General features: G+C 37.3%; 1 protein-coding gene across 2 annotated transcripts in view; it reads left to right on the top strand.

Annotated features, from left to right (window-relative positions):
- Positions 1–1,485: 1,485 nt before the first annotated feature.
- Positions 1,486–25,856, top strand: part of LOC139942318 (protein FAM81A-like) — a 65,490-nt gene continuing 41,119 nt past the window's right edge. Inside the window, exon 1 of one of the 2 annotated variants that reach the window (XM_071939142.1) lies at positions 1,486–1,676. The gene's annotated coding sequence lies outside the window, so the exon portion shown is untranslated. The remainder of the gene's footprint in view (positions 1,677–25,856) is intronic. The other variant, XM_071939141.1, reaches the window with a different exon arrangement.

A 25,856-nucleotide genomic window follows, 5' to 3' on the forward strand; every position in this document is an offset into this window, starting at 1 on the left:
TACAAGTTATTGAGGTATTTTTACAATACTAAACCATCAGAAAGCGAATATGCGTTTGTTACAATACAAATGGTATGGTTTTGTGGTGGGGTTAATTTTTTTCAATTTTTTTTTACAATCGTTAAATAAACGCCTCACACACAAAAAGCAGACGACGCACGTTTATTCTCGTGCATTATTATCTCCCCCATGATCCACCCCACACGGGCCACATGAAGCCTAAGCCAGTGAAGCCGAAGTGTTCGAAACAATTTCGTCGCCATGTTGTTTGTGAAGCCTGATCAAGCCTGAGCCTTCTATTCGTAAACGCTCTAAGCCTGTACCTAGCCTAGGCCATATACCTTATCGTCAATACCGGGGCGCGCGCGTAAAGCTTGGAATTAGGTGCATTGTGGTCTTGCTGGTATCCAAATTTGATCCATATATATCCCACAATGCACCTCATTCAACAATCTGCGCTTGCGCATTGGTATTTGCGATAAGGTCTATGCACTCGCTGCTAAACAACACGCATGCGTGCAACCGCTACGCCGGGAAAACCGGAATGCTTGTATCTTCCTCTTACCAGTTTTCACGGTATTATGCCTTTTTCTCTGAATTGGGAAAAAAATAATGGTGCCATATATCAACCGATGCCCTAATTATCTTTATTTGTTAATATGAAGTATGCAAACATATACTAAAACTTGATGGACATTGAAATGTTCACACCAATCTTCGATTAAATTAAAAAAATTACCATGGTATCTTGCAAAAAAAAAAAATGATAACAAAAATAATAAAAAGTGTGAATAATAACTGGCTTTCAAATTTGATATTTTTCCCCCCTTTTTTCTTAATATTTATAATAAAGCGTATAAATAACAGTGATAATTGAATCAACAAGCTGATGTTTAAATTTTAATTTTTAATAACAATATTGATATGAGGGTTAAAAAATACAAATCTCCAAAAATATTAGAAAATGATATAAGGCACATAGCTTCTTTAAGCCTCTGTATAATTTTTTTCCAGAATGCTCAGCAAAATGTTCAGTCACATGATCTGATCATCATGAATTGTGAATTGAAATAGTGTTTGATAAAACTTTTTCGGTGGGCAAATATTTTGATATGGCCTCAACATTATGACATATTTTTGAACCTTGTAGAAATGCCTAAAATACCAAACTTTTTGCATTTACAAGTGCAAATAACCAGTGGAGCCTTACGTGTTTCTAAGTTTTGGTTAAGGGAGAGAGGAGACTCTTTGCTTGGCAAATAAAACCACACAATTTTATCTAGGGACTGTTTACATCGCGCACAAAGAGGTAAAAGATTTGCACGATTTTAGGGACACCTCGAAAACAGGACCTCCTACGATACAGTAAGCGCTGAGTATAAAACATTTTATCATCAAATGATAAAATGAATTGTTATCACTATTATTATTACATTTGCGGTATTTCTAGCGGGGTTGCCGCGCTAAGCGCGGCATCCCGCTAGTATTGGGAGAGTTTCGTACTTTTGCGATTTAGTGTAGAAGCCATTTTGTATCCAAAGAGACGATATAAACAACGTGCACAGTTTACGCACAAACGGATGGGAAATGGGAAACCTCCCTGTCAAACCAGCTAACGAACATTATTTTGCCACTATTTTTTAACTACTGCCAGCACAGAAGAAAAACGTCCACAGGTAAGTAATTTCAAGCTTTAAAAAATGAGGTCTCGAAATCAAGCATCAGAAAGCACACAACTTCGTGTGACAAGGGTGTTTTCTTCTTTTCAGCGTCATACGTTATCGACCCTCATATGTTTTCGGTCCCCAACTTTGATTCCCGTTTACCGCGAAATTGTGCAAGCTGCACCGCCGGTGACAGAAGCTATATGCAGTTTACTCACGGTCTGCGTTTTCATCAGGCTTAATCATGCTGAGAATAAGCTTTCCTGTCGTTGGTTACATTGCATGCTCAAACATTTATAAAATGATTGATTTTTGGTACTAATCACTAGTGCATTATTATGCCATTATTCAAATGAGTCAAAGAAACATCATCCAACCTCAAAAGTTCAAAACAAAATTACTATCTGTAGAATGAGTTTCATTCTGCTTTAGTCACTAGATGGATCACGTGAGGTGGTTACTATTTGGGATTCTATGGTGTGCAAATGTGGGGAAAATATTAAATATTTTAAAGGCAGTGGACACTATTGGTATGGTAATTGTCAAAGACTAGCATTCACAGTTGGTGTATCTCAACATATATGCATAAAATAACAAACCTGTAAAAATTTGAGCTCAATCGGTCATCGAACTTGCGAGATAATAATGAAATAAAAAAAACCTTGTCAAACGAAGTGTGCGTTTAGATGGTTGATTTCGAGACCTCAAGTTCTAAATCTGAGGTCTCGAAATCAAATTCTTGGAAAATTACTTCTTTCTCGAAAACTATGGCACTTCAGAGCGAGCCGTTTCTCACAATGTTTTATACCATCAACCTCTCCCCATTACTCGTCACCAAGGAAGGTTTTATGCTAATAATTATTTCGAGTAATTAGTGTCCACTGCCTTTAAGTGAAAATGACAACAATTTTTTTTTGTGGATTTACTGCATACTGTTATAAATTCCGATAAGCATAATCTATACTATTAAAAGCGTAACCTGCGCCATCTTGGATTGAAAATTAGAAGGTCCAGTGGTATGGCATCCTTGTGGAATCCAACACGGTTGTTTGTGTGGAATTCAATACGTTTGTGTGGTTTCAGACGTCGGGTTGCAAGTCTGCAAAACCCGGATCCAAACTCGCACTTACAAGTCATGTGATTGGAGGAAGTTTGGGCGGCGATTGTGCGTCAACCACTGGTCGATGTTGTTACCAGACTTCCTAGAAATCTTTCTGACAGGCGACTCATTGGACAGTGTTTCGCAGATGGTGCTCCGGATTGGTTCATTCATTGCCCCTTAGCCGCCCACCCGCCATTCGATCCGCCCTTTTTGGTCAGGTTACTTTCGTGTTGTACTAAGCATGGTTCTCCGGATTGGTTCATTCATTGCCGCGCTCGGTCAAAAGGGTCGAAGAGGCTGGGTGCCAGGACAAAACCGAAACCAATCTCACGAATTTGACCGAATTTGCATTGAATGGATGAAGTACCGTAGATTGATGTTTCGCAGGTGACCATGTGTCAACCACTGGTCGACGTTGTTATCAGACTTCCTAGAAATCCTTCTGCAGGTGACTCATTTGTTGAAAAGATTGAATGGAGAATATTTATAAAAAAACATTCACTTCCAAACGGCATGAGAATTATCATGATGAACAAGGATGGGATCAAACGGAAGCTTAATAATTTGGAAACAATGGGTAGGGCCGGCTATAGGTTGGAAGGTGTCTAAGGGAACTTTACAATTAATAACATTTTGGGGTGGGGGGGGGGCCTTACACAAAGAGCCATTCTGGTCAGTGTATTGTGAGTGGTGTGTTGTCTGGTTTGAGACAGGCCACCTGTTGCTTGGTGAAGAAGGTCGCCGTGGGACCACTTTAGGTTGACAGTGGGTGGCGACCTTGGACCTTTTGCCAGTAAACTCAAATGGGTACATGAATACCGTTTTAGAATACGGTCTGTTCATGGAGGTATAATGTTGCAGTTTCAGAGTTTAACCATGGAGGTAGAATTGTGAAACCATTCCTTACTCTATGGTGAAACATATACACACACGTCAAAGGCTGTTTTGAAGCTGTACAAAAAAGAACTTTGCTTTGCATTTGGTCAAAGTTGTTAAGCAAAACGACATTAAGTTTCCTTTTGAATAAGTCCATTCACAAAATTGGTTAGAGCAGTGTGTCGGTCAGGTCTCAGAATGTACATTTTGCCAAATCCATTTTGAAGCCTAATTTAGCCATCGGCCTGTCGGGTTGGTTACTGATGGAGATAATATTAACAAAAGAGACCTCGTGCGGCTGAATGGGGTACATTTTTAGGACGTAACATATTTGGGCTCTGTCTCACGCTCACACGCACATCAACCATTATTGGGGCCAGATCGGGAAAAAAAAATTAACAACATTTTTTGTACAAAATTTGTACAAACAGAGCGCAAATTTGCAGATTGCTCACGCTTTTGCTCATCCAGTAGGTTCAGCTCTAATTCGGCAGAGCGCAAAACGCTTGTTGCGCACAAGTTTGTTCCGATTCTTTTAGCAAATTCGTTGAAATGCGCTCCACTAGCGAAGACACAACAGGCAGAAGAAGTGAGCGATTGATTTTGGACATCATTTTTAGTCTATTTTTTTCAAGTTTGGAGGGATATAATCTGGCACAATCGAACCTCCACATTAACCATCAACATCTCCTGTGTACCTCAAGTGAGTTTTAATTATTCTGAGGAGGCTTTTGATGCATTTTGAAACACTTTTTGTCCACAATTAAATTTCACATTGTTTTATTTATTTATAAAAAAAAAAAAAAAAAAAAAAAAAAAGGTTGGGCGGTGATTTAAAAAGGCCTTCTTAAACTGGCAATTTTTTTTCCGGGGGATGGGGGTTGAGCTTTGAAAAATCTCACACATAGCTAGCCTCTGGACTTGGCATCTCTGCCTGCAAAACACTTTTTTGACGTTCACGTTAAGTGCTCCCGTTATACATGCAGCCTATTGACCAGAAAGTTTACAAGACCAATTCAGATGAGAATAAACTAAAAAGAGGCCTACGCTCTTACTGCCCCCGCCCCCCCGAAAAAAAAAAACAGTAGATAATTTAGATTTGTGGCACACAGCAAAAACTCGCTTTACTTATAGTGCTGTAGCAACGCTATGTATCGTGGGACGTAAAAATGTCATTTTTGACGATGTTTTTTAAAAAGGAAATGGAAGCATTATGAATGTATATTGAGTGTGTGGAGAAAGTTTTGGTAGTGTAGTACAAAAGAAACTTTAGTTATTGCTGGCTAACGGTCAGTTTCATCTATCAACGCTGATTTGAAAAACGTGTAACGTTACGGAGGCCCAACATATTAGACCCCTATAAGGATCACGGGGGAGCCTTATAGTTTCTAGATGCATAAGGTATGTTGTCTAACCCAAAACGAGGTGGGTACAGCCACTGCAAGTAGCGGTGGACGTGCGAAATAGCTTCATTTTGGGTTAGAATTATGACGCCATGCATAAATATTGAGAGAGGCGTATAACACCCTCACCCACATTTCAAAATATTTGTGTAAAGGATTTTTATATCCTAGCGGGGTGCCGCGCGAAGCGCGGCATCCCGCTAGTAAATATTAAGTGTACATTAAATTAAAGAGAAAATATCATAGATTGGTTTCTTATCTCCTGAAACCAAACATTACTGGTCTGAAATGGGGGAAAACGGATTGTTATGAAGTGTGAGTGCATCAAGGGGGGTGGGGGTGGGGTGTTTTACATTTATGCCTTATGATATCTCTGGATTTAAATATAGTAAGTAGCCATAATGCCTTAGGACAAAAATGTAATTAAATTTGTTAAGTAGGCCTAGTTATTGAATAATATTTTTGATTTATTTTGCACGCCATACTAGCTTCTGAATATTCAATAATATACCAACCAATGAAAGCTTTTTTTTTACTATTTACTATTTTTCGATTTTTGTAAATAAAATATTTTATTTTTCATTTTTTTTTTTTTTTTTTATCCATCTTTTTAAAAGGACTGGCCTAGGAGCTTTTCCCAAATCTAACTTGATGCTCTCGAACACTTGGAACCGTCTGTTTCATAAAACAATTATTAGTGAATGCCTACCAGCAAATCTTTTTAGTGTTATCCGACCCTGTTAGTGTTAAAGTGTTAAAGCCCTTAAGAGTCAGTTCAGGTAAATAGTTGACATATTTGCTCACGGTCAAAAAATGATTTTTTTTTTAATACTTTGTTGGTGGAAGGGCCTCCGTGGGGTGCAAGTAAACAAAGTTGCATTTTCAATTCCATATATAGCCTGTTGCCATGGTTATGGCTCATTTTGTTTTTTGGCCATTTTAGGCAGATTTTGGGGTCTGAAAAACTGTTTTTTTGCTCATATTTACAACTCCACCCCACCAAAATGCAAAATTATTTCCAAAAATCTTGTATATCACTACAAAGTATCATCCTTGGCCACCCTTGTGCTATTTGTGCATCGAGCATTACAGTGTGTTTTTAGAACTTGCAAAATCGCAATTTTTACCCTATTTTTTGACCCAAAAATGTCAACTTGCAAGCCAGGGGTCTCAGAAAATTTTCCTTTCGGCTGTGGTTAGGGCCAATATTGGTCTTTTCATATCTGGTGAGGAAAAACTTGGGCAATTGTATTGTGTTGTGACAGTACTGCCTCAAAACTAGACTTTTTTCCCCAAAACGTGAAAAAATGCTTTTTAAGGGTCTTTTCAAATAATATTGACATACGTGTCCACGGTGAAAAAAAAGGGAATATTTTTCTTATACTTTGTGGATGGTAGGGACTTGGGGTCCAAATAAAAAAAAATTACATTTCAAATCATTATATAATATGTTGCCATGGTAACAGTTCATTTGTGTTTAGGCCACTTTTGGCCGATTTGAGATCTGAAAACTGTTTTTTAGTTAATTTTTACAGCTCCACCCCCACCCAAAAAAATATATAATATGTTGCCATGGTAACAGTTCATTTGTGTTTAGGCCACTATTGGCCGATTTGGGGGTCTGAAAACTGTTTTTTAGTTAATATTTACAACTCCACCCCACCCAAAAAAAAAAAAAATTCATAAAACCTTTTCCATCACTACAAATTGTCGTCCTTGGCTTTACTTGAGACAAAAAATTATTGCTATAAATTTCACCCTTGTGCTGTTTTTAGAATGTGCATTAGAGTGTGTTTTTAGAACTTGCAAAATCAACACTTTTACCATATTTTTGCCCTCAAAATTTCATTTTTTTGTCAGGAGAATATTTTCCTTTCGGTTTTGATCAGGGCCAAAATTTGTCTTTTTGTTTCTGGTAAGAAAAACTTGGGCAATTGTATCCTGCTGTAACAGTACTGTCTCAAAAATAGACCCTTTTACCCAAAAACATGGAGAAATGCATTTTGAAATATTTGCTTCATTTTGAATTTATATGCCTAACAGAAAGAATAATTCCATTAATCTGGCAGCTTTTCATAAGCACTCTGTAGGCTTAGTGCATTACCCAACATTGATCAGACTTGTTGATGACCTTAGAATTAGAATCTTAGAATTTGCCCCGCCCCAATCATATTTCTTGACATTGCATAAAACAAAGTTCTGTGAACAGCACCTCTTTTTTGGAAGTCACATTTTTTAATTCTCTTTACACATCAAGAAAGTTTGTGCAGTCTTAATTTTTATTGGTTCTCAGAATATTTCCCTTATGGTTGTGATTGGGCTATCATTATGGTTTGGATGTCTGCTGGGGCGAAACACTTTGGTGTTGTGACACTTCTGCATCAAACATGGTAATTTTTCCAAAAACAAGAAAAATGCATTTTGAAGATATCCCTTAGTTTGAATTGATAAAACACAAAAATGAGCTTGATTGTTAAACAATCTGGCACTGTTTCCATGCTCTTTAAAGTAACAAGTATAACGTTTTTATTTTTAAGCCATAACCATGCTTTGCCACTGAGAGTTCTTGTTTTGTCATGGCTACTTTACCTAGTTGTACACGTACGTGATTCACATTGCAAGAAGAGAAGTAGTGCGATGAGCATTCTTTCATTCTTTACAAGTTGTCTATACATGGCCTTATAACAGTCTCCTTGGTCCCCTGCCTGCTACCAAACTAAACATTTTCATCCCCATCAGAACAAAGAGGCTCTAAAAGTGCACAAATACTGTCTCCAAAGTATCTAATTGGCCATTCACCTGCTTTAGCCTTCTGTAAGCAGTTCCCCCACCCATGGTGGGGTTCCTTTCAATTGTACTGTTGCAAACAATAACAGAGTTGGTTTATTTAACGTGATAAACAATTCAGCAGGTAATGTTTGACAATGTTTTTTTTATTTTTATCGTTCTCAGAGACATAACAAATAATATGAATTAGTAAGATAGTGAATGGAAAAAATAATCAAACTAGGATGAATAAATTTTTGTCACTGCAGTTGCATCTTACTAATTTATGTTGAGCAGGTGCAAGTATTTACAACTTCTTCCAATGTTGTTTCATTAAAGGAACACGTTGCCTTGGATCGGTCGAGTTGGTCTTTGAAAAGCGTTTGTAACCGTTTATTACAGAATGCATATGATTAGAAAGATATTTTAAAAGTAGAATACAATCACACAAGTATCACCCAAAAACATCTTTCTAACCATATGCATTTTATAACAAACTGTTACAAACGCATTTCAAAGACCAACTTGACCGATCCCAGGCAACATGTTTCTTTTAAATGATCTCTTACGCTCATCTTGCAAATCGTTAGTATCATTGTTTTTAATAAGATCTTGGCAAACTTTTTCCAACACTTTTAAGCGGAGGCTTTTTAATTTCCCACATTTGTGTCGGACATGACTGGATGCTCCTAACCATCTGCAGCACAGACACTATGTTGTTTATGATCTGTATCACTGTTATCTCCTGACCTGTTCAACTTTTTCTTGGAGAATATCCTGACAGAGGCTTTTGCTGAGTGTGACCAGTGTGGGATTAATGTAGACGGGTACAGACTGCGGGATCTACGCTTTGCAGACGACATCGCTCTGATAGCAGAGTCAGAAGCTGATCTCCAGAATTTACTTGACAGAGTGCATGACACCAGCAATAAGTACGGAATGGAGATCAGTGTACCAAAGACCAAAGTAATGGTTTTCACACTCGATGATCAAGACACAACATCAAACATCACAATCAATGGTTCAGCACTGGAGCAGGTGTCACAGTTCAAATACCCTGGTGTGACTCTGACACCATCCAACGACTCCTCCTGTGAGATCAAACAGAGGCTGATGCTAGCATCCGTGGTACTTGGGAAAACTTCAAAGAATTTGGCATGACAAATACGTAACACAAAAAACAAAACTGCGGCTCGTGAATGCACTGGTTTATCCAGTTCTTCTATACAGCACAGCAGCCTGGACCATCAGGAAGGCAGACCAAAAGAAGTTAGAAGCTTTCCAAATGCGCTGCCTGCGCAAAACCCTGAACATCTCCTGGCAAGACAAGGTGCGAAATGAAGAGGTGTGGAGGAGAGCGTCAGCTGGTGGTAACCCACCATAGTTGATCACTTCACGCATCCACAAGATCCAACTTTCCTGGTTTGGCCACATAGTGAGAATGAAAAACAGCAGACTTCCAAAATGCATCCTTCTTGAAACAGTAACTGGAAAAAATAGACGGGGTAGGCCTCGGAAGAGGTGGGAAAACGACATCATCATGAACAGCACCTTCTACCTGGAACATCGAAGAGCGCAAGATAGGCAAGAGTGGAAAAAGAAAATTCGTGGAGCCAACATCCTGCGGGATACGGTGCAAGATTGATTGATTGATTGATCACTATGAAAAGTTTTACATTTGGTAGCAGGCAGGGACCAAGGAGAGTAGGCCCTGTATTAAAGACAACTTGTAAAGAATGCTCATCGCACTCTACTTGCAATGGGAATCATACCTGTACAATAGGTAAAGTAGCCAAATCAAGAACTCTCAGTGGCAAAGCATTGGTTATAGCTTGGTTGGATACCATTATGTTTAAATAAAAACTTTGTATTCAATACTCAAAGGGCATGGAAACAGTGCCAGATTTTTACAAGCATGCATTGATTTTGAAAAAATTACTATACTTGAGGCAGGTGGTGTCACAACAGGATACAATAAACCCAAGTGTTTCTCCCCAGAAGACATGAAAACACCAATAATCGCACCAATCACAACCGAAAGGGAACACTTTCAAAAAAGAGGCGCTGTTCACAAATTATTGTTTTATGCAATTTCAAGGAATATAATTGGGGCTGGGGGGCAAATTCTAAAATTTATGTCATCAATAGTTCCTGATCAATGTTGGGTAATCCACTAAGCCTACAGAGTGCTTAGGAAGAGCTGCAAGATTGATAGAATTATTACTTTTTAATGTTATAAATTCAATTTGAAGAAAAAAACAATTCAAAATGCATTTTTCTGTTTTGGGAAAAAAATCTATTTTTGAGACAGTACTGTTACATCAGGATACACTTGCCCAAGTTATTCTTACAGAAATAAAAATATCAATTTTGGCCCTAATCAAAACCGAAAGGAAAATACTCTGAGACCACTGAAAAAAATAAATTTTGAGGGCAAAAAATAGGGTAAAAATGTTAAATTTGCAAGTTCTAAAAACACACTCTAATGCACGTTCTAACAATAGCACAAGGGTGAACTTTAGCGCAATAATTTTTTGTCTTAGGTAAATCCAAGGATGATACGTAGTGATGTAAAAGGTTTTATGAAATATTTGTGTATTTTGGTGGGGTGGAGTTGTAAATATTAACTAAAAAACAGTTTTTCAGACCCCCAAATCGACCAACAGTGGCCTAAACACAAATTAACTGTTACCATGGCAACGTATTATATAATGATTTGAAATGTACATCAAAAACACTATCGGAACTTGTTTATGTTGTGTTCAGCTACTAATTCATTGTCTCCAAACAATTTCCCGCCCTGTACTGGTTCCCGGCTACTAAACCAACACTGAAATCCAAGCGGATTTGTAAACCAGCGAACGTCATGAACGTGGTCAAACAGTGATGACGTCATATCCATGAAGCAACGAGAGTAAACAAAGGTTACGCCATGTTATTCCAGGTGTTGTGTATGCGTTTTCATCCCTACTGCGTGCATGACGTGTGTTACGAAGCTTTTTGTTTCTAGTGTATCCAGCTATCATACTGCCGACTAATGTGTTGTTTGTGGATGCACTAGAAGTTTAACAATTTGTGTAAGAAGGGGGGTTGAACCGGCAAGCTCCCCCCCCCCCCCCCCCCCCCGATCTGCACCTGAACAGTTTTGCACTAACTTTTTGACAAATTGTTCAGGTGTAGATCTGGGGGGGGGGTTGGTGGTCAGGTTTTCTAAAACCTGCCCCTTTGCTGTTGTTGCATGTGGACTCCTTTTGTTCTGGTTTTGCATTAACTCCTGTAAGGTTCTTTTCAGAACTATGCCAACTCACAGAGAGATTGTCATTACATGGTGTTACCTCAAACCATACAAGATTGTATTTCTGCCATGTAAATTTTCAAATCCTACATAATGATTATTTGTTTTGTTTTTTATTTTTCAAAAAACAGATACGCAAAGAATGCATGCACAAGGCACTGGTTCTTTGTCAGCAGGGTGACAAGTTTCATGGCTCTGTTCACCACCAATGCGCTTATGATCACCGTTCTCTGCTTACGTCCAAACGCCAAATTTCTGCGCTAGCTGTGTAAGCATAGAATGCCTGGTATAAACCGAGTATGCACCCATGACCCGCAAAAGTCAAAATTCGCTGGTAACCTGTGAAACATGCTTGACATAAGCACAGAATTCCCTGCTTCCGCAAGTGCCAAATTCTTTGTTTACAGTAAGCAGATCCATGAAATTGGGCCCTAGCCTGTACACATTGATGGTTTTTTTTTGGGGGGGGGGGGGTGCCAGGGTAGTGTAGAATCAACTTTGTTTGAAGACAGAATGACATGGTCTGTACACATTGATTTTATTATTGTTTTTCTTTTATTTTACAATTTACAATTTACAAAGAGAACCACAGCTAACTTGGTTAGGGGGGAAGGGGGGGGGGGGCGTTGACAGGATTGTACAGTAAACTTTATTTGAAGACAGAATGTTCAGATGATTTCGCTATCACTAGGCAACCTTTTTTCAACTTTGATATTTTAACCTCAAAAATAAACTCTATTGTTGTTTGCAAATACATACATTTTTTGTGTTGTCATTATTATGGAAGTGTACATGTTGGCTACTGTTTTTTTTTTTCTGTTTTTTTTTCCATGTTGGCAACATGGGACAAGTTTATTGCACATAAATGCTAAACTATTCAATTTGAACCACCCACCCCTCTGAAAGACACAAAAAAGAAATAATATATGCATAAAATTATGATGGCTTATAAAATTATTTGTGACTACCTCCGGAACAATATAACTAGGAAAATTGTTACCACTTAAGACAAATAAACCAAGGCAAAGCTGCCTAATCCATTGGTGGATACGAAAACTCTTCCACTGTACTACTGTACATCAGGGTTTGGAAACGTCCTTCGTATTGCTGCCATCAGACATTATGTCAGTTGCAGCAGTTGAACGGCCAAGATAGTCCTAAGCTCACCACCTGCTGATATTCAACATTGCAATATTTTCTGTAAAACAAAACAAAAGAATTCATTCAAAATTATTAACAAAAGAGTTGTGGTTTGCATGGTGAAGTGTCGATATTGTATGTGTGTACCTGAATTGCTTTAAAACTATACCCATGCCAGGAAGTACGTACATGTATGTAATGAATGCTGTGAGATATTTGTGTAGATGCACATGTGTCAACCACCACGCATGACTTGGTGGAGAAAAACAATAGCTTTATCTACAATACCAGTTTAAATTGATAATGTATGAATTTTGCCAATAAGTTATAAAACGCAAGACATATTATAAATTACCCCTCCCCTCACATTTCTACTGACTTAGTTCATGTGTTGTTCACATACATGTCTTATACAATGTCAAAAAAAATGCAGCCTATAGTGTCCGATGTTATTCCGCATTCAATGTATATAAAAATGATCGCACACGATCAACCCGATACACTGTGTACAGAGCTTCGGTACGTGGGTCACCGGCTTTTGCCAAAACTGAGGTTTTTCTGGGTCGGAGTATGCTGCGCGAATTAATGGTTTTTTTTGCATAAAGGAAAAGGTTTTATTGAATACTACTAAAATATCAGTCCTTGTTTTACATTTCTTGAACAAAAGTAGCAATATAGGCTTGATCAATAATCCGTTCTACTAGATCTTTAACAAAAAATCAAGAGGATACTATAATTGTTTGAGAAATGGTATCGCGATTTTCGATTATATCGAGATATCGCTCAAGCTTAATCAGTATCCATCAGAGTGACATGGTGTCAGTGTGCCTCAAAATCTTGAACTAAGCACTGGTGGAATCGAACCACCCACAACACTCTGGATTGTACAAGCAAAATTGCTATATAGAACCAAAAGAACAATGTGTCAACCTCAGATGCTTTCTGTTAATAGTTTAAAAAATTGAGTAACAACACCAACCATGCTTACATATCAAACAAATTTGGGGAAGAAATATTTAAACAATATTTTAACTTGAAGGGGTCACTATAAGGTCACTGAGTTCACAGGCAGCGCTGACCGCAGACAGCCGGAGCACTTGGGAATCCAGACACCTGGCGCACCAAGCATGGAATCGCAGGCTTAGGTTCCCACGTGATCTTGAGAGGGCAGTCAGTGCTGATCTGGGTCTCAACAGCCAATACAAATAGACCACTTTGGGATTGCTCAGACTCCCCCATTTTCTGTCAAAATTTAAGAAAACGTAAGTCCCTGTGATCATAACACAAGAAGAGAATCAAAGATAATCAGAGAAGAATCAGAGAATCCAAGGAAAACTGTTTCCGTGTCATTATTATTTATTCGTTTGTGTTGTCCTATTTCTGTCTATGTTCGTTGTATTTAATTTTTGTCAATCAACAAACAACATATATAATAATAAGTCCTTGGCCGCGAGTATTAAGAAGAGTTGTCATGTCTTAGCCTTGCCTTAGGTTTCAAACCAATCTGTAGCTTCTTTGCCTTTGTGTATTGGTAAAATACGTTCAGGTAAATTTTTAGAGGAAATTTGTTTGAAATTGTATTGCTAGAATATCTGTAAGCAAGTACAATGTGCACGGAACAAATATTACAATTAGAAATAGCCAAATGTACAAAAATACTGAAATAACTTACCAGTAGTAGCTTGAAGGTGTGGAGATCAAAGACAGCCAAATATTTTTTCACAGAAACTGCACTTGAAATACTTGAACAACCCTTAATAATTAAAGGATAGAATATGGCCAGCCTGTGTGGTATATATATAACAATAATCTCATTGATAAAATTGAAAGTGTTCAGCGTTGTGCTACAAGAGTGATTCTTAAACAAAGAAGAATGGAAATGAACTATATCGACCGTCTGAACCTCTTAAATTGGTCCACTTTTGTGTCCCGACGCAAATTCCTTTTAATCTCTTATGTCATCAAAACATTGTTTGGTTGTATTGCTTGCAATGAATTTATTGTATATTATCTATGACCGTACTGCGTTGATAACACCGGTTTCCGTCCGATCACTGAAGTGAAGTAAAATTGGGTCTTGATCAGTACTTGGATGGGAGACCAATTGACAACCAAATTTTGTATTATTTATTTTTTTATTTTATTTTTTCTTCTCCTATAAATAGCTTCGTTTTTAGTCTATTTTCAAGGCGTTTTCAACCAGCATTTCTTTTCCAGTTAGTTAGTCCTTCTCCAGTCGTCATTATTCATCAGTTCACATTCCCTCGACCACAAAAGCTATTTTGACAATCTATACATCATATGAAAGGGCCTCACGTACTTCACAAAAATTGGTATGTTGGTGACCTTCTCTGGACCTTTTGACCTTTTTAAACCGGAAGTGCCTGTAAAATGCTTTGAAAAGGCATTATTTAAAGGCTTTTAGGTTGAAATGTACACTTTTTAGGTATTCGGGCAACAGCCCGAACAACTCTTTGATTTGTTCGTTTTTTTGTTTGTTTTTTGTTTTTGAGGTGTTCGTGCAACAGCGCCAACAACTCATTGTTTTTGTTTGTTTTTTTATTAGGTGTTCGGGCAACAGCCCGAACAACTCATTGATTTTGTTCGTTTTTTTTAGGTGTTCGGGCAACAGCTCGAACAACTCATTGATTTTGTTCGTTTTTTAGGTGTTCGGGCAACAGCGCGAACAACTCATTGTTTTTGTTCGGTTTTTTATTAGGTGTTCGGGCAACAGCCCGAACAACTCATTGATTTTGTTCGTTTTTTTTAGGTGTTCGGGCAACAGCCCGAACAACTCATTGATTTTGTTCGTTTTTTTTTTTTTAGGTGTTCGGGCAACAGCCCGAACAACTCTTTGATTTTGTTCGTTTTTTTTTTTTGGGGGGGGGGGGTTTTCTTATTCTTCTCGCTGTCGATTGTCCGCAAGAAAAAGCATAATTGCGAAGCTTGCATTAAGTTGAAACTTTGCACACAGGTAGACAATAACCAGTAGATGATACAAAAGTTGTTACGTCACGATGACGTCATCAGTTGACGAGATACACTAATTCAAAGTTTATTATTTCAAAAAATCATAACTTTAGATCTACATGAGGGATTTTTACAATCAATACATCATCGGAAAGGGCATTAAAAACTCCGTAAACGCCTCACAGACATGACCCCATTTTGATTTTGTCTTCTGGCTCAAAAGAGAGGTTGAAAATTTCAAAATTCATGTATAAAGAACTACGAAATTCCCCATTGATTGCGCGTAAAGATTTTACAATTACATGTACATGTACTTTGTCACCACGTGTAAGCATGCGGTGCATTGCGGTCACCACGTTTAAGTATGCGCTGCATTGAGGAGCATAACCACGCTCTGCACCACGTGTTGATCGTTTTAGTCTGCGTTCGAGGCGTTCTCAACACAATGTCAATTTTCTTCAAAATTAATTACTTGGTTTTATCTACGACCATACTGCGTTGATAACACCGGTTCTCGTCCGGTCACTGAGGTTAAGCAAAATTTGGCCTCGTCAGTATTTCGATGGGAGACCACGTGGCGACCAAAATTTGTACTATTTATTTTTGTATTTAATTTTTTTTTCTCCTATAAATAGCCTCGTTTTTAGTCTGTTTTCAAGGCGTTTTCAACATACATTTCCCTTCCGGTTAGTAAGTCTCTACTCCAGTCGTCATTATGCATTAAGCTCCTATATCCTCAACCACAAAAGCTATTTTGACAATCTATACATCATATGAAAGGGCTTTTTGTATGTAGTCTGTTTTCAAGGTGTTTCAACAAACACTTCCCTTCCGGTTAGTTAGTCTCTTCTCCAGTCGTCATTACGCATAGTTCCTATGTCCTAAACCACAAAAGCTATTTTGACAATCTGTACATGATATGAAAGGGCTCTACGTACGTAGTCTGTTTTCAATGCTTTTCTACAAACATTTCCCTTCCGGTTAGTTAGTCTCTTCTCCAGTCGTCATTACTCATCAGTTCACATTTCCTCAACCACAAAAGCTATTTTGACAATCTATACATCATATGAAAGGGCTTTACGTACGTAGTCTGTTTTCAAGGCGTTTTCAACAAACATTTCCATTCTGGTTAGTTAGTCTCTTCTCTAGTCGCCAATATTCATCAGTTCACGTTTCCTCAAACACAAAAGCTATTTTGACAATCTATACATCATATGAAAGGGCCTCACGTGTTCCACGAAAATGGGTATGTTGGTGACCTTCTCTTGACTTTTTGACCTTTTTAAACTGGAAGAGCCTGAAAAATGCTTTGAAAAGGCAGTATTTAAAGGCTTTTAGGTTGAAATGTACACTTTTTGATGCTTTTTCCATAAAAATATTACACATCGAGAAAACTGTTTGGTTTTGATTTCTTTGTAATTTGATGAGCTTCTTACAATACTTGTTTCATTTATGCAAACACTGACCCAACAATAGCCGAACACCTAGTGTTTGTTTCTACAAACACTATATTTAGTTTTTTTTGTTTTTTTGTTTTAGTTTTGCTTATTCTTCTCAGTGGGCTTTGTTGGCAAGCTAACGCATACTTGCAAACCTTTGATCAACTTGAAACTTCATGTGAAGTTAGAACATAACTAGCAGAAGCTGAGTAAGTTGTGACGTCATGATTACGTCACCAGGTGTCAAATTACAAGCCATTTAAGGTCAGAAAGTTACGTCATGCCAATGCCTGTGTGTCTCTGAATATTATAGCTACAGTAATTAAATTTGGGCATATGATAGACCAAGACATGGGCAACATTTGAAAAGTTAACCTCAAAATCGTATGACCTTTACTTCTGGGTCGTTACCCTGGGTCGAAGTTTGCCTTTGGGTTTTTTTCTTGAAAAACATCACTTTTGGGCTTATTTGCAGCATAACTCACGATTGAAATTGAACTGAACATTGAAACTCATCAGACATTTGAATCTCAATATCAAGACAACACAAACTTGATGATGTCATGGTGACGTCATCAGGTTTGGAATTACAATAAATCAAACTTTAATATTTGTAGAAAATCATAACTCGTGAACCGCATGTTGGATTTTTACAATCGACACATCATCGGACAGGTCGTTAAAAGTTCAACAAACCCACCACAAAACTTGACCCCATTTGACCTTAACTTCCGGTTTAAATCGGAAGTTGAAAATTTCAAAAATTCCTATCTCAAAAACTACCTATTGTTTTAGTTTATTTTTTGTATCACGGTGTAGAACGTTAAGCCTGCTCAAACTTTTGCACGCAGATGACAATATTTTGACCTTTACTTTAGGTCGAAAAAGGCGCACGTTTAAGTTGACCCACAGTGACAACGCCCGATAGTGAAACTGTAGACATACACATGTACGAACGTGCGCCTACACATTGCATGCGTCGTGGCGTGTCTTCTGTGCACGTTTGACATGTCACAGTTCATCGTACTTTTAACAATGGCGGCACAAGGCTGCTGAAATGAGTTTCTCTCAACCTGTGCTATGTTTGGCGTCAAATTGTTCCCTCTTCGCCCTTCTGGTGGCTTTATGGTGATTATAGAATTGAAGACTTGGTTTCACTGAGATGTCAACCTGCTTCAGTGATTCGTATCACTTTTATTATATGAGAAAATTCAAGCAGAAAAAGGATTGACATTGGTCATGTTTTGATCATACACCGAATGATATGAACGGACGTGACATCGGCTTGTCAAGGGCGTTTCAGACAGGCACTCGCGGCAGTGTTTATCGGCGCGACACGGTGAATACAACGGTAAGCTTCGTTTCAACATAATCACTTTTCAAAATGAATGTGTCAAGTAGGGGGGATTGGTATAATTGTTGGCTCTGTCACTAGTGTCAGAAAATGGTCAGATTTGATGAATGTGTTCCATCAACTATCAATAATATTAATTATGATGCCATAATTGTTACAACCTTTCGATGAAGTTTCCCCAAAGGTTAAGATTGATAAGTTATTCACTTCCAAAGCAGTATGGGCACCTTCCACTTATTAAATTATAATCTTGAAATGTTTTAAGTCTTGAATTTATTTATTTTTTGCCAGTTAGTACAGTGATCAAGGAACATATGGAACAGAGTCTGATGGCGGGATGAGAGTCTGATGACTGGGTCAGGACTGGTACACAGAAAGGAGTTGAAGCTGTCATTAGCCATCTTCAGTCTTCACTGCTCCTGTCAGTTGTCCACTATGATTATACCTGGCCAAAATCATGATTATGGATGGTCTTTTCTTAAGAGGTAAATTTACAGTTGTTTATTGAAAGTTCAAAATGACACAAATTATTTTGCAAGGTAGAACATTTCCAAATGAATTGAAATAAAACTTCTGGTTGAGCCCATTTTCCTTGTAGTTCATTGCATTTTTTGTTGGCATGGATAACATGACTTTGCGTAACTAATACTGTGAGACTTTCTTTCTATTCAAAGAAATTTACATATTTTAGAAACATTCTAAACATAAGTTATTGTAAATTTGTTCATGCATTTAAAATATTGTGCTACGATTCTTATAGTGTTTAATATATGATTTTTTTTTTTTGAGACTTGGTAGGTTATGAAAAAATGTCTGAAGAAATTTTCATCAATTCATACTCTGTTTATTGTTTTTTCTTCATCAGAATACAGCACATCCAGTACCGCAGTGGTCTACAGTGAAAATTGTGGCACTTGCTGTCATGTTCCATTCATTATTTCCCTGCCGAGTCACTGTATGATGCACCATGGAGGTAGAAATAGTATTTGACTCAGTTTTTTTTAATAGTCTAACTTCACAAGAGGCTTAGACTTGCACGTTTATGATGTGCCTTTGTATTGCATAACTATTCCAAACAAGTGTCTTCTCAGGTTTAATTTTTTCTCAAGTCTAAATAAACAAAACGTTCTGTACGGTAACCAATATTTAAAAATCAAGCAAGCCATTTATAAATTGCAACTGAAAGCTTACACAATGCTTGACTTATTTGAAGGTTATCATCATCAAGTGTAATGAAGATCATTGTTCATCCACCGATACGTAATGAGAATCCAAATTTATTTGAAATCCTTTGAACATTTCTAATAATTATAGCTTAATAATGTCAACTTGAACAACATAGCTTGTGTGAACTTGTGATTTAAATCAATAAAGAATGAGTTTTCATTAAACAATAAATTAGCTTTTAATAGTGAATGGCATACTTGATATATTTGTGTGTGTATTTGAAAGCCTCTTATCGAGATCTGCATCCAAGATGAAAGGGAACTCACAAAATTTATGCTATGTATTAAATGACAATATTGAACCTCTGCCCTTTCAAATATATATTTGATGATGTCGTCAATTTACACACTGCCTTCTTGTGACAAATATTGTTTCATCAAATCGTAACTCTTGTATTAATGCAAATAAACATAAAATCTTGCACTATTACTTCTGGTTCAAACCGGCAGTTGAAGTTTTATAGTGAATAAATCCAACTCTTGAACCAGACAATATGAAATTTGTTAGTTACAAAAACACATTTTTTTTCATCATGACGTCATCGGGTGTCAAGTTACAGTAATTCAAAGCTTAATACTTAAATAATCATATCTCCTGAACAGCATGTCATAAAATCATAATCCGAACACCTCAAATTTGTTATCAACAAATTCTTATCAATAGTTATTACTATTTGTTTTACCCCCCAAAAAAAACCTTTTCAGTATTTTAACAGGTATTTAGAATCTGTCACTTTCGCAACTATATTCTTGTATTCTTCTTGTTTTCTTAATAATATTGTTTTGGCATCCAGAAAATAATAATCAAAACGAGAAATGAAAACAATTTGGGGTCTACTCTTTATTTCTTTTTGTTTTTCTTTATTTTTAACTAATTAAAAGCAAATTAATGAAAAATATGCAAACAAATAACTTAAAAATAATTACAGGTAACGCCTGATACGTAAGCAACACAATAAGCTAAAGAAATCGCTGAGAAATTGCGAAACAAACTCTCTTAACTTATCGAATACAAGTGTCAAACATGTTTGACAAGGCGCCGAAGATATGTTATGTTGTAACAGGTGGCTCCTTTGAGGATAAATTTTTAGCAATCATTAACAGTCATATTAAATAGCATTGTGCTTCTGATTGCTTTCATTTGAAGCATAGGGCCTACATTGCATCTTACCTGTAACTGAATGTGTTAGACATTTGACACTTACACCACTGATGGGCATTTTGAGGAAGCATCATCCCTTTTTGTATGGGGCTGTAGTGTGACGCTTGCCAGCCGACAGTGTATGTACACCTGTGTCATTGTAATTAGCATATTTCATGGGGAGAGCTAACTGTCCATTGACCCCTTGCATGAATGTCAAAACATTACATAACCAGGGTCATTAAATGCAAAAGATATTGTCACTAAAATGCTCAATTCAATAAAAACATTTGTTTATTCACTTGACAAATTGTTATGATAAATATCACCAAACAGAGATGCTTCATGATTATAGAGTACCCCCCAAAAAACTAAATTAATGGTGTCTACAATCAATAACATGTAAACATATGTGTAATTGGTATTTAAATGATTAATACGTTAATATTGTACTTGTATAACATAATGTGTCATTGCCTTATAATGATAATAACACTATTACGAATAAATACAGCAAAACCATTTGTCAAATAGTTGTTGTTTGGTAGTTTCTGTTTTGCATTCCAGTGTCCTGAAGTTATCAGTAATAGACTCTGCGAGTCTTGCGTGTATTTGAACATTGAGACCCGTTATAGTACATCAGTTTATTTCCTTCACTCATGACATTTTATTCCCGAAGCATGACCCACTTTGACCTTTCCTTCCGGTCCAAACAGGAAGTTCTAACTATACGAAACTCTATCCTCTGGTCAAGGTTCTCGTAACCTGATTTTGCCATTAGCTTTGTCAGTCTTTCAAACAGCCGTGCATGCAAACCCCGCTATCAATCAAACGTCAGGCTTTTTAAAACTTTTGCTAAAGTGTGTACGTTGTTAGGCACGCCACAAAACAGTAATAGCACCAAATTCCACTCAATGCAAAATCTCTCGCATTGACTACAACACTGACCCCATTGATAGCCGAACACCTCGTGTTTGTTTGGACAAACACTAAGTTCTAGTTTGTTTTTTCTTATTCTTCTCGCTGTCGATTGTCCGCAAGAAAAAGCATAGTTGCTAAGCTTGCATTAAGTTGAAACTTTGCTAACAGGTAGACAATAACCAGTGGATGATGCAAAAGTTGTAACGTCACGATGACGTCATCAGTTGACGAGATACACTAATTCAAAGTTTATTATTTCAAAAAATCATAACTTTTGATCTACATGAGGGACTCTTACAATCAATACAACATCGGAAAGGTCAATAAAAACTCCGTAAACGCCTCGTAGACATGACCCCTTTTTGATCTTGTCTTCTGGTTCAAAATCGAGGTTGAACATTCTAAAATTCATGTATAAAGAACTACAAAATTCCCCCATTGATTGCGCGTAAAGATTTTACAATTACATGTACATGTACTTTATCACCACGTGTAAGCATGCGGTGCATTGCGGTCACCACGTGTAAGTATGTGGTGCATTGAGGAGCATAGTCACGCTCTGCACAACGTGTTGATCGTTTTAGTCTGCGTTCAAGGCGTTCTCAACATAATGTCAGTTTCTTTTTAAAGTAATTCATTGGTTTCAGCTATGACCACACTGCGTTGATAACACCGGTTCTCGCCCGGTCACTGAAGTTAAGCAAAATTGGGCTCAATCAATATTTGGATGGGAACCACTTGGCGACCTAAATTTGTATTAATTATTTTTTTTTCTTCCTATAAATAGCTTCGTTTTAGTCTGTTTTCAAGGCGTTTTCAACAAAGATTTCCCTCCCGGTTAGTTAGTCTCTTCTCCAGTCGTCATTATGCATAAGCTCCTAATATCCTCAACCACACAAGCTATTTTGACAATCTATACATCATATGAAAGGGCTTTACGTACGTAGTCTGTTTTCAAGGTGTTTTCAACAAACATTTCCCTTGCGGTTAGTTAGTCTCTTCTCCAGTCGTCATTATGCATAAGTTCCTATGTCCTCAACCACAAAAGCTATTTTGACAATCTATACATCATATGAAAGGGCTTTACGCACGTAGTCTGTTTTCAAGGCGTTTTCAACAAACATTTCCCTTCTGGTTAGTTAGCCTCTTCTCCAGTCGCCATTATTCATCAGTTCACGTTTCCTCAATAACAAAAAATATTTTGACAATCTATACATCTAAGAAAGGGCCTCACGTATTCCACAAAAATGGGTATGTTGCTGACCTTCTGTTGACTTTTTGACCTTTTTAAACTGGAAGAGCCTGTAAAATGCTTTGGAAAGGCATTATTTTAAGGCTTTTAGGTTGAAATGTACACTTTTTGATGCTTTTGCCATAAAATTATTACACATCGAGAAAACTGTTCGGTTTTGAGTTCTTTGTAATTTGACGTGCTATTAACAATACTTGTTTCATTTATTCAAACACTGACCCAGCAATAGCCGAACACCTAGTGTTTGTTTCTACAAACACTATATCTAGTTGTATATAAAAAAAAATTCTCCTATAAATAGCTTCGCTTTAGTCTGTTTTCAAGGCGTTTTCAACAAAGATTTTCCTCCCGTCATTATGCAAGCTCCTCTATCCTCAACCACACAAGCTATTTTGACAATCTATACATCATATGAAAGGGCTTTATGTACGTAGTCTGTTTTCAAGGTGTTTTCAACAAACATTTCCCTTTCGGTTAGTTAGTCTCTTCTCCAGTCGTCATTATGCATAAGTTCCTATGTCCTCAACCACACAAGCTATTTTGACAATCTATACATCATATGAAAGGGCTTTACGTACATAGTCTGTTTTCAAGGTGTTTTCAACAAACATTTCCCTTTCGGTTAGTTAGTCTCTTCTCCAGTCGCCATTATGCATAAGTTCCTACATGTATGTCCTCAACCACAAAAGCTATTTTGACAATCTATACATCATATGAAAGGGCTTTATGTACGTAGTCTGTTTTCAAGGCGTTTTCAGCAAACATTTCCCTTCTGGTTAGTCTCTTCTCCAGCCGCCATTATTCATCAGTTCACGTTTCCTCAAACACAAAAGCTATTTTGACAATCTATACATCAAATGAAAGGGCCTCACGTATTCCACAAAAATGGGTATGTTGGTGACCTTCTCTTGACTTTTTGACCTTTTTAAACTGGAAGAGCCTGTAAAATGCTTTGAAAAGGCAGTATTTAAAGGCTTTTAGGTTGAAATGTACACTTTTTGATGCTTTTTCCATAAAATTATTACACATCGAGAAAACTATTTGGTTTTGATTTCTTTGTAATTTGACGGGATACTTACAATACTTGTTTCATTTATTCAAACACTGACCCAACAATAGCCGAACACCTAGTGTTTGTTTCTACAAACACTACATCTAGTTTTTTATTGATACTTCTTCTTCTTCTGAATCTTCTGAATCTTCCATGTCCGCTAACAAAAACACCTTTCCCAAACTTGTATGAACTTGAAACTTCGCACATGGTTAGATGTCCATTAGAAGAGCAAACCTTGTGAGTTACGTCATGATGACGTCATTAATTCTTGAGTTATTAAAATTCAAAGTTTATTATTTAAAAAATTCATAACTCTTGATCTTTATTATGGATTCTTACAATCAATACATCATTGGAATCGTCATTGAAAACTCCGTAAACGCCTCACATGATCCCATTGTGACCTTGTCTTCCGGCACAAAGGAGAGGTTGAAAATTTCAAAACTCATGTTTAAAGAACTACGAAAACCTCGCATGGGTATGTGCATACACATTTAACATGTAGGCCTACACCACGTGTATTGAACTAGCGGTGCAGCAGAGTCACGCTCCAGTGATCACCCATACAGCGCGAAAAAGCTTCGAGTACAATAGTCTTCGTTGAAGGCGTTTAAAACATACGTGTCCCTTACTGTTAGTTAGTCTCTTCTATGGTCGTCAATATTTCATAAGTTCATATTTCCTCAACCACATAAGCTATTTTGACAATCTATACATTATATGAAAGTGCTTTACAAACTTCACAACAATGGATATGTTGGTGACCTTTTCCTGACCTTTTGATCTGTCTAAACCGGAAGTGACTGTAAAAACGCTTTGGGAGACCACCAACATAGGGCTAGATAGCTCAGTTGGTAGAGCGCCGGCACGTTAAACCGGAGGTCGTTGGTTCAAATCCCGCTCTAGTCATTTTTTCTTTGTTCAATCCAAAATCATTTAAATATGTACCCAGTCAGTTTCCCTTGTGGTTTATTATTTGATATCTGATATAAAAAGTCGCATCCCCTTAAGGTGATCCCCTGTCTGCCGCTTCCCAGGTTGTATCGTTACCCGGGTGTGATCCCTGGCTACACGGCAGTTTGCGGTTGAATGGCTTTTGACAGGCACCCCCTGAAAAAAGATATTGACAAAATTGGGAGACCACCCACATAGGGCTAGATAGCTCAGTTGGTAGAGCGCCGGCACGTTAAACCGGAGGTCGTTGGTTCAAATCCCGCTCTAGTCAATTTTTCTTTGTTCAATCCAAAATCATTTAAAAATGTACCCAGTCAGTTTCCCTTGTGGTTTATTATTTTATATATATATATATATATTTGTTTTTCTTTATTTTTTTCTTTCTATTTATTTATTGTTTAGTTATTATCTTTTTTGTTGATGTTCACTTTTTTAAATATTTTTTTTTTAATGTTCCTTTATTGCTGGTTAAGTTTATTTTTTGCCTGATGGGAGGGGGTGGGGCTATTTTGCATTTTTACTCTTTTTGCGTCCTTGCTTTTAATTGTCTTTCTGTTTTTGTCTTAATGTTCTTATAATAATGTCTTTATAGTTTTTTTGTAAATAATTATAGATTTTTAATATATGGCCAGGGATATTTGGAATCGAAGGCCTTCGGGCTACAGTTTTTAGGTAAACTTTTTTAATTCCAGGCATATGTCTCTGGCTTTTGTTTTGTATGTGTTTTTATGCCGAATAAATAATAATAACAATAATAATAATAAACATGGGCTGTCGGAAAGCAGACAGGAACAGGATCAACGCTTTCAAGATGTGGTGCTTGAGGAGAATGCTGAGAATATCGCTGGAGGAGAATGCTGAGAATGTCATGAAAAGAACACAAGACCAATATTTTTGTTAGGAATCTGATAGGAGAAGAAAGACCCACCTTGTCCTCAAAAATTAACAAAAACAAGCTTCAATACTTTGGTCACATATCCAGAAGAGAGGGGGACAACCTTGAGAAGATCGTTGTGCAAGGATGTGTTGCAGGTAGTCGCCTCCGTGGCCGTTAAAAACTTTGTTGGACAGACAGAATCAAAGAACTCGGGCTTATCAATAAACGGTGCATATCGATCTGCACTGGATAGACAAAAGTGGAACTCCATCATAACCAGGGTCAAAGGGTCAGCCATGACTCATAGGGTCCACAGTGGTCCTGGGGTGTTTTTATGGCACCTTTTTTTAACATCGGTCTATAGACCAATGAGAAAGCCATTCTAAATCTCACTCAGCCCATCAAGGTGAGCTGAGTTCTAG

The sequence above is a fragment of the Asterias amurensis genome, chromosome 9, assembly GCF_032118995.1.
Source record: "Asterias amurensis chromosome 9, ASM3211899v1".
Taxonomy (NCBI): Eukaryota; Metazoa; Echinodermata; class Asteroidea; order Forcipulatida; family Asteriidae; genus Asterias; species Asterias amurensis.